The sequence below is a fragment of the Mustela nigripes genome, chromosome 6, assembly GCF_022355385.1.
Source record: "Mustela nigripes isolate SB6536 chromosome 6, MUSNIG.SB6536, whole genome shotgun sequence".
Classification (NCBI taxonomy): Eukaryota; Metazoa; Chordata; class Mammalia; order Carnivora; family Mustelidae; genus Mustela; species Mustela nigripes.
In genome coordinates this window covers 43,594,550-43,612,245 of record NC_081562.1, presented here as the reverse complement: position 1 = coordinate 43,612,245, position 17,696 = coordinate 43,594,550, and the positions used below count along the sequence as shown (strand labels likewise).

Sequence of the window (17,696 nt, the reverse complement as noted above, 5' to 3'; positions counted from 1 at the left end):
AATCCCCTACTGAACAGGGAGCCCAATGTGGGGACCCCAGGATCATGACCTGAGACGAAGGCAGTCGCCTAACCAAGTGAACCACCCAGGTGCCCCAGAAAATCATCTTACATATGTTTGTTTCTTTCTTAATTTGAAAATAGATTCTATTTATAATATTTTATTCACATGCTCAAATTTTCTTATGAAACAAGTACAAAGGGATGGAGGAAAATGATAGAGGAAATGATATTGCTTATTTTAGTGAGGATGTCTGAAAAGTACCTATTGAGTAACTTACTAATAATATAGTGGAATTCTTAAAGGCAGTAATTTCTTCAAAGTCATTATAAGGAACTGTATCTTTAAAAATTATGCATGTGATAAAAATAACAGGAAAAAAGATGACAACTGCACTGCTATGAAACAACCTCAGCACAGAAAATTGTTAAAATGATATTTTTCTATGTAACATACATAATAATAGATTATCAGAATACAGAATATCAAAGGAAATCTGTAAATTTATTTAGCATTATTACCCATTATGTAATTGAAAGCTGGAGTATGTGCATGTATATGAAATATGTACAGTGAAATCCCCTAAAATGTGGAAATGATTTTAGAATAGGGAACTTTATTGCAATTTCTTTTGTTGTTGTTGCTGCTGCTGCTGTTGTTTTCCAAGATTTATTGAAGAAATTATAGAACAATAGAAGGATTCAAGGGGTTCCACATGGCATTTTGAAACTCAACCCAACAGTAGGCTGAGTGACCTGTAGGTTGGACAAAGCCCAAGAATTTCAACATTTCCTTAGTGTTAGGATCTACTTCAATGATCTTCTGATCCAGGGCTGAGACCTCTGGAACATAATTATCTCCCCTTTCTCTCTCCTCCTCCTACAGATTGATTGAGATACCTCTCACGGGGCATTTCTGCATCCACTTCAAATGTGTGACATAGCCGGCTATCTTGTTGCAGTTTCTTGCTGAGAATAGCAGCAAACTCCTCACACACACACTTGGTGTGTAAGTTGTTGCCCAGGTATGTGTAGTACTTCTCAATGATGACCTGGACCTCTTTCTTCACAGTTTTGATGCAAACACAGCCCACATTGGCAGGTCCCTAGTAAAAAAGAATTCCAATTTCCTCATAAAAGTAAAGTACTAAGCAGGGGTTGGAATAGATTGTAAATTATTGAAATGTTTTAAAAGTCATGAAAGGGTCGGCACAAGCATGTTTCACACTTTATAATGATACTAGAGGGGCACCTAGATGACTCAGTCATTAAGTGTCTGCCTTCAGCTCAGGTCATGATCCTAGGGTCCTGGGATCAAGCCCCTTATCTGGCTCCCTGCTCCACAAGAGGCCTGCTTCTCCTTCTCCCACTCCCCCTGCTTGTGTTCCCTCTCTCACTGTCTCTCTCTCTCTGTCAAATAAATAAATAAATAATCTTTATAAAGATACTAGAGTAGGATGTGGTATATTAGGACAAGAATGGAGTCAGTGCTGATGTAACTGTTCTTGACGTTCTGTTTATTTTGACTATCTACAGAAGCATGAGAGTACTGACTGTTAAATTGATATAGAATTATGTGCTACATGATTCTCTTCTTAATAATCATTGAAGATACACTTTAAAAGAATAACGTGTGACAGCAAAAATATTATTTGCGAGAGAGCAAATGAGATAAATAATATTCTTTTCAGAAAGTTGGCTTAGTTAGGATTATGTATGACTTTCTTGGAATATATTATGTCATGATGGACAAACCCAATAGAAAGTGAATGATTTAATTTTTATTCATATCATACACAATGCAAAAAAAAGGCTCTGTCTATACTTTCCCTAATTTCTCCATTAGCACTTAGATCTTTTTAAGATTTATTTACTTATTTTAGAGAGCAAAAACATGCACAGACACACTTGTATAAGTGGGCTGACAGGCAGAGGGAGAGAATCTTCAAGTAAACTCCCCACTGAGTGTAGAACCTGATGCAGAGCTTGATCACACAAACTATGAGATCATGACCTGAGCCTAAATCAAGAATCAGACACTTAAATGACTGAGCCACCAGGTTAGTCTTAGTTTTGCTTAGTTTTGAAACTGTCATTGAATTAACAGAAAACATAATATTCCCTTCACTAGCCTTCACATGGATTATTCTTTCATGAAAACACACAGATACACCCACATGCATGCGCATGTGACAACTATATCTAAACAAAGGACAAAAGGAGATACTGGTGCATAAGGGAAATGTAATTGATATTTTATATCAGAGAGGATTTACTCCATAACTCTTGCTAACTAGTTCTGGAGACAAATATAGTATATAGTGAAATATACAACATTGTTCTACAGGAAAACATTTTCCCAAATGAAATACTGACATAAATATTCAAGTATGATAAAATACTTAGTTATTCATCTTCAATATCTTTTAGTGAACTTTCAAAGTTCATGACTAGAAATTTTATTAACTTATATTTAATATAAATAAACATTAGTGGATAATTTCCAGAAAACAAAAAAAAGTTCTTAATATCGCTATTAGCTATCTTCATTTCAGATAGTTATGTCTATAATTTTAAACATAAAACACACTGACTTTTTTGGCTATCTTAAACTCATTGGTAATTACTTAAATGTGAAGTGAAGCAAAAAAATTATAGATGTAACTTTACTAAAGAAGTATAAACTCCCTACTAGATCAATGAGAACTTCACAGGTTATTTTTCTGTACACATCTTAGCATAATTATAAAATGTTACATGTATTCATATTAATATAAATTTTCAGAAAGTCTTCAAGAAAGCAGAACAATTTAACAGCTACATTGCGATTTTATCTTTATTTCCAATAATCCTTTGCTAAATTTATAATGTTGAAGGAAAACAAAACTGTAATCTCAATAAAAATATTGAAGTCTGATTATCAGCTTCGGATTATGTGCTAACTGAAAAACAGAATCCCCCTTTCCATGACTTCTGCTGTCTACCTGACTTGTAGAATACACAGGGTTTTCACAGACAGCTCAAAGAGAAAACCTACTGCCTTATATTTAAGATTGAAAATTTCATGTACTTTTAGTGTACTTGCACCTTGTGAATTTTCAGATTCTAAGATAATTTAGTCACTCACATTGACTATCACGTGATCAGTTTTATGAAGACACAAATGTTAGAGTGAGGTTTTCTTTTCATAATTTTATAACATCTCTAAAAAGACTGGTATTGTAAAACCCTTAATCATCTACATATTATGAAATCTTTTACTTTCCCTTAACCTCTTTGTATCAGAAAATTATGTGGCTCATTGTTTCTTTCTAAGCAATCAGTACAAGTTTTTAGCTTTAACTGCCATTTTCCCATTTTTAATTTGTTCTCACAAACAAAACAGAAGTTTCCACATGTCTGTAACTGCCATGAAAATGTGTATACTTCCTCTAAAATGTTTCTTCATGTAATGCTTCACAAAATAAAATGACTTTTCCTATAGAATCCCACTGTCTTGTGGTATCCACAAGCTACATTAACTAACTAAATTTAATTTTAAGCTAATTAAAATTATATGAAAGTTAGAATTTAGTTCTTCAGTGTACTGGACACATTTTAAGTGCTCAAAAGCAATATATGGCTGGTAACTGCCATATTGGAAACACAGATACATTTTCATAGATTTGTTAAAACAACAAAAAAAGGGAAAGATGTTAGTGTGTGTGTCTGTGTGTGCGTGTGGGTGTGTGTGTTTCTTTTGGTTTCTACTGAGGGAATTAGAATTTTGTATATCTCCTGAAATTCTGTGACCATGCCAGAAGGAATAAGTGATGTCTAGAAAGTTTGGAATTGTCATAATTAATGAAAGACATCCATAGAGACACTAGAGAAACAAGAGTCCTTGGAGAACCACAGAATTTTAAGTGACAAAGTGCACAGATGCTACAGTCCCTGTCAGTCAAGTGAATTAAGTATGCTCAAAAGATTGGAATGGGTATAGGGAAACATAGGGGATTTTACTTTTTAATATATATTATTTTTATATTCTGCCCAAAAACTTCTCTCCATTGCCCATTAACACATAAGAAAACTCTCTCCACACCTTTACTCAGGAAATAAAGAAACTCAGAATCCAAGGACACAAAAAGAGAGCTCCCTGCTACAAAAGGAGGGTGGAACAGAATAACATTTTTCCATTTTGTTGTGCTATCACAGAAAAAAATAAACAAAACTAGACAGTTAATTTCTCAGTAGGTTATTCTGCCACTTTATATTCTTAATAATTACTCTGCCGTGTTATGTAATAATTTTTATTTAACCCTCATTGCACACATATGAGGTATATGCTTGGTTGAGGGCAGGGAAAATGGAAGACAAAAATAATACACATCCCCAAGTGTACTAAAGAATAAGTGAAGTGAAATATTCATGAAAGATTACAGGCAGTCAGGTTTTACTCAGAGCTAATATATTGACCACCAAAGCTTAGTGTTTATTCATAATCACACAAAATATATCTCCAATTTTATATTAATATTAGCATACCACTTTATGGCTATATGTTCACATAATATACCCTTTATACACATTAAAGGATTTTTATTTCCCTTTTGTAATGTTTGTAGTGTTTCTTCTTCACAGCTCACCCCCCTTTCATTCATGTATTACAGGAAAGTTCTAGTTATATCAGTGGACAAGCTGAAATATATTACAATATGTAAAACTGGTCTTTTTCTCTTTTCAATTTTGAATACAATAAACAACATGTCCACTAACATTATAAAACAATTATGAAGCTGCCAAAATTCTACCCTGAACCTACCCTGGACTCCACCTACTTGTTTGGAGGTTATCCAAACTAGTGTTTCAACCTTAATTCCCACCAATCCAGCCATATAGGCAGAAAATGGAGAACTTAAAGGAAGAAAATGAGCCTGTTGGTGCTGAGGGATAGCTCACTAAAGTAACTGAAGGGAGTGCATTCTCAGAAACACTAGGGACTTTTACCAAAGTGAGAGCTGACATAGATAATTTTGGGTTAGATGTATCACAACGGCAAAAACTCTTAGATCCAGCCCAGAACTGCCATGGGAGGGGAATAGTCTTAAGAAATTGACATTTGTCCTGGGTAGCTTGGGACTATGTATCTACTTGAAGCTTCCTGTCGGTTTTCTTTCTGAGGAATTTTGAAGACTGGTGGTTTATTGAAGGAACCACGAACAGTGTGGTAAGGAGAGAGGAAAATGAAGTAGGCCCGGGTATACAAGTTTTTACTGCTTTAACCTAGTTTTGCTCTCAAGTCAGGATATGGACTGTGCACTATGTATATCTTAAGAGGGTGGCTTCAAAATGGACCACAATATGCCCCATGAGAAAGCCAACATCCAGATGCCAGTTGAAATATAATGCTGATGATGGACAAGTATTAGCATTTTCCCTGTACCTACTCCAAAGGGATCTCCTCAGAGGCTAGGTCCTCCATGAAATCATTTTATAACACAGTGCAAATTCTGACACACAATAAAACAACAAGAATCTACAAAATTCCAAACACTTTTAGAAATCTAACTAAGGAAATCGTTATCTAGATATAATTGGTATTACAGGATTTTGTGTTCCCTTAGTCCTCGCAGTTCTTGGTCACACCAGTTTGAAGAATGAAGAGGTAGACCAGACCAATAGTGGTGTGTAGCAAAGTTTATTGAGCAAGAGTACAAAGCTCCCAGAGAGGGAGGGGGATCTTAGTGGGTTGCCATTGTTTCTAAGTTTAGGGGTTTTATGAGTTCTTTTGCAGAACTATCTTAAGCAATTAGGGCTTTGGTCACATTATCTACCTACCTATTAGGTTAATGTCTATATACTGACGAATCCATTCTTTTGTCGACACCTGGGGGCTTAGGTCTTAACTGCCCCTTGCCTGTGATACTGACTAGTGCTCTTGTGGTTAATTGTTTTATTTTAGGACATTTTGCAGAAGTCATTTCTACAAAGGCTGCAAAGCAGAAAGTCAGTGTGGTCCTGCCTAAGCTGCAAAATAGGAGGTCAGTGTTATTTTAGCTGTCCTGACTCCATATTTTCTTTTTGGGGACCCTATTCCTGACTGCCTAACTGTTCAACTAACGCCTAACAGGATAGAAGAGCTTAAACAATTTTTTTCCAAATAAAAATTAGTTTAGTATTAAAGTAACATAGACATCATTATTACAAACACAAGTAAGCATTAAATCAGTGATTTTAATAAACTATTATTTCCCAAATGTACAACTAGCTTTTTTGCCCCATTTTCCTACTGATTTTAAAGCTGTGCCTATACACAGTAGAGAATTTACAAAAATTATCCCAATAATCAAGCAAAAATATTTGTCATTAAAAATGGGGTACCAGCGTGGCTAAGTCAGTTAAGTGTCCAACTCTTGATCTCAGCTCAGGTCTTGATCTCGGGGTCATGCGTTCAAACCCCATGTTAGGCTCCACACCAGATCCATGTGGAACCTACTTTAAAAAAAATGCTTAAAAATTTGGAAATGAAGCATCACCACTTCCTCATTGGTGATGCAACATGGGGGCTTAAGTGGGTAGGAGAAGAATAAATGAAACAAGATGGGATTGGGAGGGAGACAAACCATAAGTGACTCTTAATCTCACAAAACAAACTGAGGGTTGCTGGGGGGATGGGGTTTGGGAGAAGGGGTGGGATTATGGACATTGGGGAGGGTATGTGCTTTGGTGAGTGCTGTGAAGTGTGTAAACCTGGTGATTCACAGACCTGTACCCCTGGGGATAAAAATATATGTTTATAAAAAATAAAAAAAAAAATAAAAAATTTGGAAATGATTATGAAAGTTCTTTGGTTTAATTTCTTATCTAAATTATTGCCTCTATTGTCCAATTCATACTTTAAAGTTTAAAGCACAGTTCTAGTTTTCTTTTTAATGTGATTAAATTTTACATTTTTACCTGATTAGCAATTCTGATAATGTGTAAATGAAAAGTTTTTAAACATTTATAATACTATTTCTGTAGTTTAACATAATGAATTTTTTCATTATTATCAAATTAAACACCTATTTTATAAAATAAATAATGTATTTTTGTTGTTAGTGCTTAGGATCTGTGCATATTTAAACATCTTGAAAAATGTGAATTTTTTTTCTCTAAATTCTTCAATACCTAATTTAGTCTTCTATATTTATATGTAATCCATAAACTCCTTGAATCAAACACAATTTATAGCTATTTAAGAGTTTTACCAAGAAATGGTATGCATACAATATAGAAAGAAGGAAACAATAGACCCAGATAACATTAGTTTCTTGAAAGCTGAAGTTTTTAAGGAAGCAGAAATGTCAATCCAACTTAAAACACCTTTATAGGTCTCTGTAGATTCTATATAGCAATGGATATTTGGTCTGTGACATTTCAGAGTATTTCCAGGTTCAGCAGTCACGCACTGTGACAAGGCTTCCTGGTGTAACTAATAATACAATGGCTATGGTGGGTCTCTGGTATCTGTAGGGAATCATTCCTACATTCAGATTTACTAGAAGGCCTGTTGTGTTCTGAAGTATTATTTAGGAGTAACTCAATGTATATCTACTATTATTTGAAATTTTATTTTTAGAGTTCATTGAGCTAAACTACAGGAGGCGAATAGGATGTGATTTCCTAACAGAAAATCTTAGATTTGTCACTATTGCAGAATAAATTGTTTAAATTAAATGTTATTCTTGAAGAGCAATAAATAGACCAAAGTTATGTGTCATGCCAAAAGAGTTTGAAAATGATTTTCCTAGATAAGGTTTTTTGCTATTATTTATGAAAAATATATAAATATGGTGATTCAGTGTATATTCCTCAGGAGAAAAAAAATATCTTTCTGATACATGGCATAAGAAAATATTTGCTGACAAAATTAAAATAAATTAGACATATGTGGAATGTTTGTCAAAGAAACTTAATAACCTCATTTTTTGATGTCTCTCCCAAACAGGATGAGTATTACTCAATTTGTTTTGGAGGTATTACTTTAAGAATGCTCTAAATTAGGAAAAAAAAAAGACTCTAGACTAAAAGTGGGAATCTATATATTTGAGTTATTTTCTATAGAAATTGGCTAAATCAAAATCATTTTTTAATTTTGTTCCTAAGCTTTTATTCTATCATACTTGCATAGTTTTAGAACCTTTTTTATTCTTTCAGTTAATCGTGTCTTTTATGTTCTTCCTTCTTGTTTTATTCCACTCTGTTGATTAAGGATTTCTATTTTTATAAGTCAGTCTTTCTGTGTAGTTGGTATGTTAGCATACAATCCTAATTCTACAAGTGAAGGTACTAAATCCTAGAACTGACTGAGCCCCAAAACCTACTATAACATTGTGCATTACCTGGAATTCCTTGAAACATTTTTATTTCATTAATTATCCATAAACATTTAACAAAAAATAGAAAATTATTATTCAATTTAAATAAATAGCTCATAACAATCTGTTTGATGTTTATCAGGTGTTTCTGAAGACACTGTTGAACTTGAAAGACAGGTTATTCTTAAATTAAACATTTCACTTAAGAACAATTGCATATGAATTATTAGTGTTATATTTAAACAAACCACAACATATTTGGGAAGACAGGGGGATTTGTTTTATAACATAAAAACCAAAAATGAAATTGGCATATACCTCAGGAGGCAAGAAAGAAAAAAAAAATTAAAATATTTTTTATTGTATGAATAAAGATAATTCTTTACTTTAGATGCAGGGAAAAAACAGTATTGTGTAAGAAACAAGTAAGGAAGGGCACTTAAATTGGGGGAATATTTTCACCATTATCAAAGCATTCTCATTTTTATGATGTTTGTTACTGTGATAGCTTCGGCAGCACATATAACTAAAATACTATGTTTGCTACTGATTCCTATTAGAATTATTATGTAGAACTCATTCAGTAATAATGCACTTATAAATTCAATTTTCACATTATAGGCTTTCTAAATCTTTCCAAAACAACAATATTAAAAAACAGGGAAAGTCATGTGGTTTTTAAAGAAACATGACTAATTTAGAAATTTCTCTATACATTTATGATAAAATAGTAAATGTTCTATACACATTTAAGTAGATTTTTAAAATTTGACAATGCATATCACCTATCTTTAGGTAAACTAATAAATATTTTTTATTGGTTGGATATTACACATAGAAACATGGACAACATTGACTCTGTATCTAAAGTTCACAACCTCAATTGGAAAGTTGTTATGTAAGAAATACTGAGTGTATTCCCCCAAAATTCATATGCTGAATTCCTGCCCCCCTTCCCCTCAAAAGGACTGATTTGGGAATGGGAACTTCTAAAAAGTAATTATGGTTACATGAGGTCCTAGAAGTTGAGCCCTTTATTAGGTTAGTGTCCTAATAAGAAGAGGCATCAGAGAACTTCTCTCTCTCTCTCTCTCTCTCCAAATGCATGCACTAAGGAAAGACCATTGAGGGCAAAGTGAGAAGGTGGCTGTCAACAACCAAGAAAGAGTCGTCACCAGAAACATAATTGGCCCCAACCTTAAGCGTGAACTTCTAGCCTCCAGCACTCTAAAGAACATAAATTTCTATCAAGCTAGCCTGCCTATGTTTTTGTTATTGTTGCAGCTGCTGCTGTTGTTGTTGTTAATGGCAGCCCAAGCAGATGAACACAAAAGCCAAAGAAAGGAATCAATTCAACTCAATTAAATTAATCAAATATCTATTACAGGTCAATTATTCACCAGCTATTTTTCTAGATTATTAGGTTTTAGGTTTATCACTTAACTATTGGGGAGGGAGAGGAGTAGTCACTTCCACAGTGATGACTTTCTAATGATGTAAGACAAAGTACAGGTAAAGTCAGTTATATGCTATTGGGAAAACTAAAGCAAAGAAGGAAGATAAGGAGTGTTGCATGCAAGTTAAAAGATAGAGCAGCCATGAGGAACCTCTTTATTTAGAAATTGTATTTGAGTGAAGGGCTAAAGTTGATGAGGGAGCTAGCCTTCAGAAATGTGAACAAGGAACATCATGGGCAGAAAGAAGAGTAAGTGCAAGGATCTTGAAGTAAAAGTCTAACTGACAAGCTCAACATTCAGAAAGGAAGCCACTGGCTTTGGTGGACATGAAAGACATAAGGAAGAAATCTGTGGAAATTTTTAGGAAACTCCAAATACACTGGGTTTGTTTGTGTGTGTTTGTGTGTGAGTGCTAAATGATATGGGGAGGCATTGCAAATTTTTTGAGAAAAGAATGAACATGATCTAAGTATGTTTTATGAAGGCTCATTCAGGCTTTGTATTAAAAACATACTCTAGAGGAACAGATAATATAAAGAGGGAGGGTTTATTATTATTATTATTATTATTTATTATTATAATCTAGACTTGGAACAGAAAAAGAGGACTAGACAGGTAAGAAAATGTCTAATTCTATAGATTATGTATTTTAATATTTAGCCAATGAATGGATTTGATGTGGTATATGAGAGAGAATATGAGAGAGAATATGAGAAAAAGAGAGAAACAAGACACCTGGGTTTGAGACTATGCAAATAGGACAGCGCTGCCATCAACTGAGACATGTGGAAGACTGATACAAGAGCAGGATGGGATGGGGGAACTGCAAAGGAGATCAAGTTTGGATGTTTCTTAGATATCTAAATGGAGACATTAAGTAGCTACTGTATAGACAGATATTGCATTCATAGTAGATACAAATATAAGAGACTTCAGCATATGGGCTGCATGAGATTATCATGGCAGTGAGTATGCAGCAGAAAGGCCACGGGACTTGGGTCTCGCCATCTTTAAGAGACTGAGGATATGAGCAATCAGCAAATGGGACTGAGAAGGACTAGCTGGTGACTGAAGAGGAAAAACAACAGTGGGGAGTGGGCCTGAGTGTCAAACACTAAAATATACTCCTGGGAAGGCAGTGATCAATTGATTCAGCCCAACAGTGCTATGATTTGATGAGAATTAAGAAATAAAATTGGATTTATTGTCATGGTGGTTAGTCATTGATTTTCAGTGTTTTGGATGCAGAATTACATTTTTCAAGGAAAAATCAGAGAATAAGGATAAGAGAGCAGAAGCAATTACAGTACAACATGAAAGTATTATATAACATGTAATAATTCTAAGCTCTTTACGTATAGAAATTCGTTAAATCCTCATAGAAATTCCTCAGACAGGGATTTATCTCTCTCTGTCTCCTTAGGAAAGAATAGTAACTTTAAATTCTCAAAGTAAGGAGTGCAAGAATTAGACACAAATTAGGTTTATCTGATGACAGATTTCAAGTATATAACCTGACTTTTATCTCACATTCTGGGAGAAGAGAAAAGAAAGATTATTGAGAAAATGCCATCTGAGTTCAGTTTCAATCAACAAAAGTGGAAAAAGAATATGCCAAGTATAGATAGTGATGAGACAAGAAAGAGAAATGAAAACAGTTTTTTATAGGCATCATTTTTGCTGCAATCTTTATTTTTTTTGTTTTGCCCAATTTTCTTTAGTTCTGTTTAAATGTTCTATAGATTTCTATGTGCTTACAATAATTTACAGTCTGTGTTACCATTCTAAGACATGTAAAAAAGGGGAAAAAAGGTCAAAGAGGAAGTATTTGATTACATTAGGAAATAGAAGGCTCATGGAAAATAAGCTAACAATATGGCTATTTTTTTTATTAATTTTTTATTTTTTATACAATTATGATTTAAAAACAGAAAATTTCTCTTATTTTAAGTATTTATTGAATTACTTGTTTTGTGTATTTAGGAATTTAATATTTACATCGGTGCAAGCATGAACCTGAAATAAGTAAAAGATTTATAAAATTATATGTATTCTAAGAGTCTCACATTCATATACAGAATACATCATACTGAAAATATGTGGAACAACTTTGTATCTAGTAATTTACTCATCAAATCTTATTTTGAAGAATAATACTTTTTATAGCCAATCTGGGGGCACCTGGGTGGCTCAGTGGGTTAAAGCCTCTGCCTTCAGCTCGGGTCATGATCCCAGAGTCCTGTTCAGCGGGGAGCCTGCTTCCTCCTCTCTCTCTGCCTGCTTCTCTGCCTACTTGTGATCTCTATCTGTCAAATAATAAATAAAATCTTAAAAAAAATAAAAATAAAATAAATAAAATAAAGTTAATCTGTTTGCTAAAATAACATTCTGTTCACCAAGGTAAAACTCCTTTGGCAAATTTTCACATTTTTTAAGTACAGAAGCATTTTAAGAATTCTCTTTAATTATAGTTCTTTATAGTCAATCAGCATTGACAGGTAGTCTATGACTTATAATATTGTTAAATGATATCTTTAATACTGAAAAAATTAAATTGAAAAGTTTTGTTTCCTTCTTGCTTTGTTAATTTCCCTACTTGTCTGTATCTTTTCTTATAAGATATTGCATAAACATTAGATCTAATGCTTAAGAAATCCTACCTCAGAATGAACAATTTATTTTGAATGTCAGTTACAACTGAACTCCTAAAGAGAAGTCCTTAAGCAAGATTTCATTTATTTCTATTAGGATAATTAAAAATTATTGGGTTGGACCTATAAATAATGATTGTCCATTTAATGGACAGTGAAATGACATATAAATTGAAAGCCACGCTCGGTTTGGTCTAAACTAGCTGTCCTGCTGAGTCACCCAGTGCTCTACTTGCTATGCCTGCTACTTTCACAGGGAGGAGCCTATGTATCTTGTCCAGCTTCTTGTACCTGCTCTTGCTGGTTTTTGAAGCACCTAATCATTTATCTCCTATCCTTCCCTATTCAAATCCCAATTACCCGAAACACCCAGTTCTACAGTCACCTCCTATCTCAGGCATCTGTGATCTTTTGTTATGGAAAAAATTTCCAGTTTCCTATACTAAATTGAACTTTATTTGTATATTATTTCACAGGGGACACACTACTTTGTACATTTTGTTTAAGTTATTTATGTGCATGCCTTACTGCTCTTAACTTCATGTTTTACTTGTGTCATTTTTCCTGTTGGTTCTATTACACCATGGCTTCCAAATCTGGATTTATTTCAACCTGTCTCCTGGTTACTTAAATTACATCTTGATTAAATTTTCACTGAGGAGTCATGGATGTGATTTTTTTCAAAGCCCTCAAATATCTGAGAATATCCTTTTTGTTGAGATCAATATGACAGGAGAACCAAAGAAAAGCTAATGAAACCTAACTCTTAACATATTTTTTAGAGGGTCGCCTGGGTGGCTCAGTGAGTTAAAGCCTCTGCCTTCAGTTCAGGTCATGATTTCAGGGTCCAGGGATCCAGCCCCGCATCAGGCTCTCAGCTCAGCAGCGAGCCACTTCCCTCTCTCTCTCTCTCCCTACTTGTGATCTCTGTCTGTCAAATAAATAAATAAAATCTTTTTAAAAAAACAACATATGTTTTAGAGAAAAATTCGTAATATTCTTGTATCCTAAATAGCGACCAATACAGCGACCATGTCTTGTACTTTGTACATTCAGCTTTTAAAAATGATCATTCCATGAATGAAAGGCATGATTCATAGTTCTCATTCTAGGATACATTTCTGAGCTCCTAATTTATACGTACAAATGCCCACTTAACAGTTTTCCATGTAATATCAGAAATTCACCAACACTATTACTTCATGATCTTACTGTCCTGGGTAGTGGCACCATCTATATTCAGTCTCTCTAGATGTAAAGATGGAAGTCAGTTTTGACACTTCCCTACCTTCATCATAGATCAAAAATATACTTTAAATATAAGAATTCTGTCATGACCATGGTCAAAAATTACATGTATCCTCTGTTGTTTTTACTGTAATAATCTTTTAACCAGCCTCTCTAATTATCCTAATTTTTTTCCTATGAAGATTTAAATATTCTTAAATAGTCTTTTAAAAATAGCTTTAGGTGATATAACTCACCTGCATAACCTCTTACTAGATTTTCATTGCATTTTTTTTTAATTTATTTTTTACATTTATGTGACAGAGAGAGCGACAGAGAGCAGGAACACAAGCAGAAGGAGTGGGAGAGGGAAAGCAGGCGTCCTGCCAAACAGGGAGCCCAGTAGGGGTCTAAACTGGGTGATGCGGAGCTGATGCAGAACTGATGCGGGGCTAATGCAGGGCCAAAGCGGAGCTTGATCCCAGGACCCTGGGATCATGACCTGAGCCTAAGGCAGATGCTTAACCATCTGAGCCACCCCAGGTGCCCCTTTTCATTGTATTTTAAAGTCATGTTTTAAGTTACTTTAATGTAATATCTGAATATTACTTTACTATCTTAGTGTTTAAGAAATATCCCATTGTTTATAAAAATAAATTAGAAATAAATCTGACCATTACCACTACCACTAAAAGCACTCTATTTTTTCTTCTCTTAGTAAGCGCAGGCTTTTGTAAAGCTAATGCTAGGAGGAGTGGGTTTACAAAGGCAAAGTTTCCTTTAGGCACTAAAATTTAAACATTAAAGTTAGAACATAAAAAAATTTGCAACTAAGAAGATTATAGGCCTAAACATCTTTGCAGAAATTACAAAAGTAGGGAAATGCTAATATTAAAAGTAAACCTAATCTTTTTGGTTATATTATAGCAATTAAAATTTATGCACACATACAAACTTTAACATATCAAAAAACATGTATATAAATAGTATGTGAAACTCTGTGTGGACTAGTAACATCTTTTTATTTTTTTTTTAAGATTTTATTTATTTGACAGAGAGAGAGTAGGCAGAGAGGCAGGCAGAAAGAGAGAGGAGGAAGCTCTCTGCTCAGCAGGGAGCCAGATGCAGGACTCAATCCCAGGACCCTGAGATCATTAACTGAGCCCAAGGCAGAGGCTTAACCCACTGAGCCACACAGGCACCCCAACATCATTTTATTACCTATTATTCTCCTCTTACTTTCTATACTGCAAGCACGTTGACCTTCTTTCGTTTTTTAGAGTATGCCAAAGTGTGTAATACAAATGGGATTTAGGTTCCTCTGTCACGATGAATGAAAGAGATCTTAGCAAAAGCCAGTGTTTTCAAATTTATATTTGAAAATGTATATCTAAATGACAAATATCCTTATTAAAGGAAAAAGATTCATTCCACTAACTTAAGTATAAACTACTCCACAATTATTTTTATTAAACATGGGAAATAGATAAAATATAAGAAAATCTTTCTCTACATTTATACTTTATTCATTGGAAAAAGCTGAATAATTTAACATTTTAGTCCAAAGTTAATAGGAAATTTCATAAAAGAGCTATTTTCTAATGTTGATAAAACATGTTAATCTATAAATTAGTGCATGGCTTACATAAAAGAAACCAGAACTTTTTGAAAATAAAGTTGTTATAAAATGAGACCCTAATCTAAAATCAGATATATCAATTTTTGATTGCTAATCTTTTAAAAAAAAATCAGATTTAGTAATTAGTATCCACCTATTCAGACATAAACATGTTTAAAACTTCTACAGAGTACTGAAGAATGGTTTACTCTACTGTGGCACCATTAGTAAATGAATAATATCCTTAACATTTAATATTCGTTATCATCTTTGAACAAAGAATTGAAGGAAGAAAGGCAGTAAGTCATATCAAAAGCTGTAGTAGGGATGTTGGATGGTGGAAAAAAGTGTTATAGTTTGGACATGTAAAATTTGTGATGCTTTCTATGTTCAAAGTTTTTACGACTATACACCAGAGTAAAAGTTGGTTTGTATTTATTATAAACTTTAATTTCCATAATAATCTCATTAATTTAATATTATTACTGTTTCAATTTTTAGAGGAGGAAGTTGCGGTACATAAGGATGTATTTCTTCAAGGTCATACACCTAGCATATAGCAAAATTACAGTGAAGACTTGGGTCTGTAGTCCTCAAAACCCAAGTGTTATTCTGTGTAGTATATTCTCTCAACTGCATTTTGTTCAAAAACTCAAATCTAAAAGACAATGATGCATTTTTAGGCATATGTAAAAACTGAAGAAACTCTTCAGGACTTCCTAGAAAGCTTATTTAATGTACACAGAAATAGTTTTGTACTCCTGAAATTTTTTAAACTGCTTAACAGTTGAAACTTTCAAAGTAGAAGATTAAGAGCAGAACACTTTTACCACCACTTTACAAATGAGCTACCTTTTCCTAGCATAGTTGTTCCAACTAATTGTTGTCATAAAATCGTAGCTTATACAAGGTTATATATGACTTATTCTTCTGATGCAATAGTCCAGTAGTAAATAAATGTAACCACAGAGTCTAATAAAATATGACTTTATAAGCATTGGATAAATTTTTGCAAAATGCACCATATGTATCTATTCCCAAAGGCAGAGTTCACGGATAGAAGTAGTGAAGCCAAAAGGGATGGATAGCAGGGATAACTGCAGACTGATTTCTCAAATAACATTTAGTAATACTAAAAAATAATTGATACAAAACTGCATTAAACAAAAAGGATTTGACTATTACTACTAATTTTGTTGTTGAAGAAAAATCTTAGGCTTTGGCTCTTCAAATGAAGTTAAACAGACCAATACTGAATAACTGTCAGTCTCATTTATTGCAATTTATCTACAGTGCAGATTTTTGTGGAAAGAGCCAAAAGATACTTGCCTGATGTTAACACAATTTCTGGTGCACTGTGTTCAGCTCTGGTTTATGCTTTTACTTTAATTGGTTGGCACAGGTGCTGCCAAAATTTGTTCTATTTTACACACAAAATGCAGTTATTAGACTTCTAATCCGTTGAAATAGGAACACTGAAAGGAGAGGGAAGTTATTTAAGGACATATTCCTCCAACATGAAATATTGGTTTCAAAATAAGAACAAGGGTTTCTGGGAAAATAAGAAAGTAGCATGATATTTAATCTCCTCAAACATCCTTATAAAAACAGACAGAACAATTAAATAATAAACCAAAATTGATGGACCTTATTTACAACAAAATTATGTTTTAAGATATTTTCCCAAACCCAAAATACAGTGAGGAAACATGATAGCTGTATGCCCTGTGTTATCTGTCTTTAGAACAGTGGGTACATAGGTAACAATCATAGCTCTTGAGATTTGAGGATGGTATAGTTGCCATGGGCCAATTTGAAAATTGCTAAAGTAGCAAGCATTTTGTCTAATCCACAACTGGTCAGTGAAACTGGACAACTGCAGCCCAACCCCTCTTTAATTCTTGAAACTGATTAAGCATGGCTCCCATCCAGAACAGAGTTCCACACCGAGAGAGAGGAAACAAACAAAAAAAAAAACCCAAAAGAAAACAAAAAACAAAAACAAAAAAGCACTGAGAACCAAATTACTGAATTAAAACTTACTATGACAAAAGCAACACAAACGAAGAAAAGAAAAAGTCTAGATTAAAGTGGGTGAGGAGAACTGAGCCAGATGAATCTATTTTTAAATACTAATTGAAAAAAAAAAAAAACAGATGTGAGAGCTCTGTGAAGTTGGAAGACCTATTCTGAAACAAGCTTTCAAAGATTCAGAAAACTTATAAAATTTCAGATTTTCATATAAGTCTTGGATATATAGCTATCTATATAGAACTAAGATTAATGAAAAGAATTATATACAGCATTTATATTGCATATATAGCATTTATATTGCATATAATATATATTATATATAATATACATAGCAATTCTATATAGCATATATATATATATACACACAC

The 17,696-nt window shown here is 33.5% G+C and overlaps 1 pseudogene; it reads right to left on the bottom strand.

The window, feature by feature from the left end:
• Positions 1 to 701: 701 nt before the first annotated feature.
• LOC132020266 (small ribosomal subunit protein eS17-like) lies at positions 702 to 13,939 on the bottom strand (annotated as a pseudogene).
• Positions 13,940 to 17,696: the final 3,757 nt, after the last annotated feature.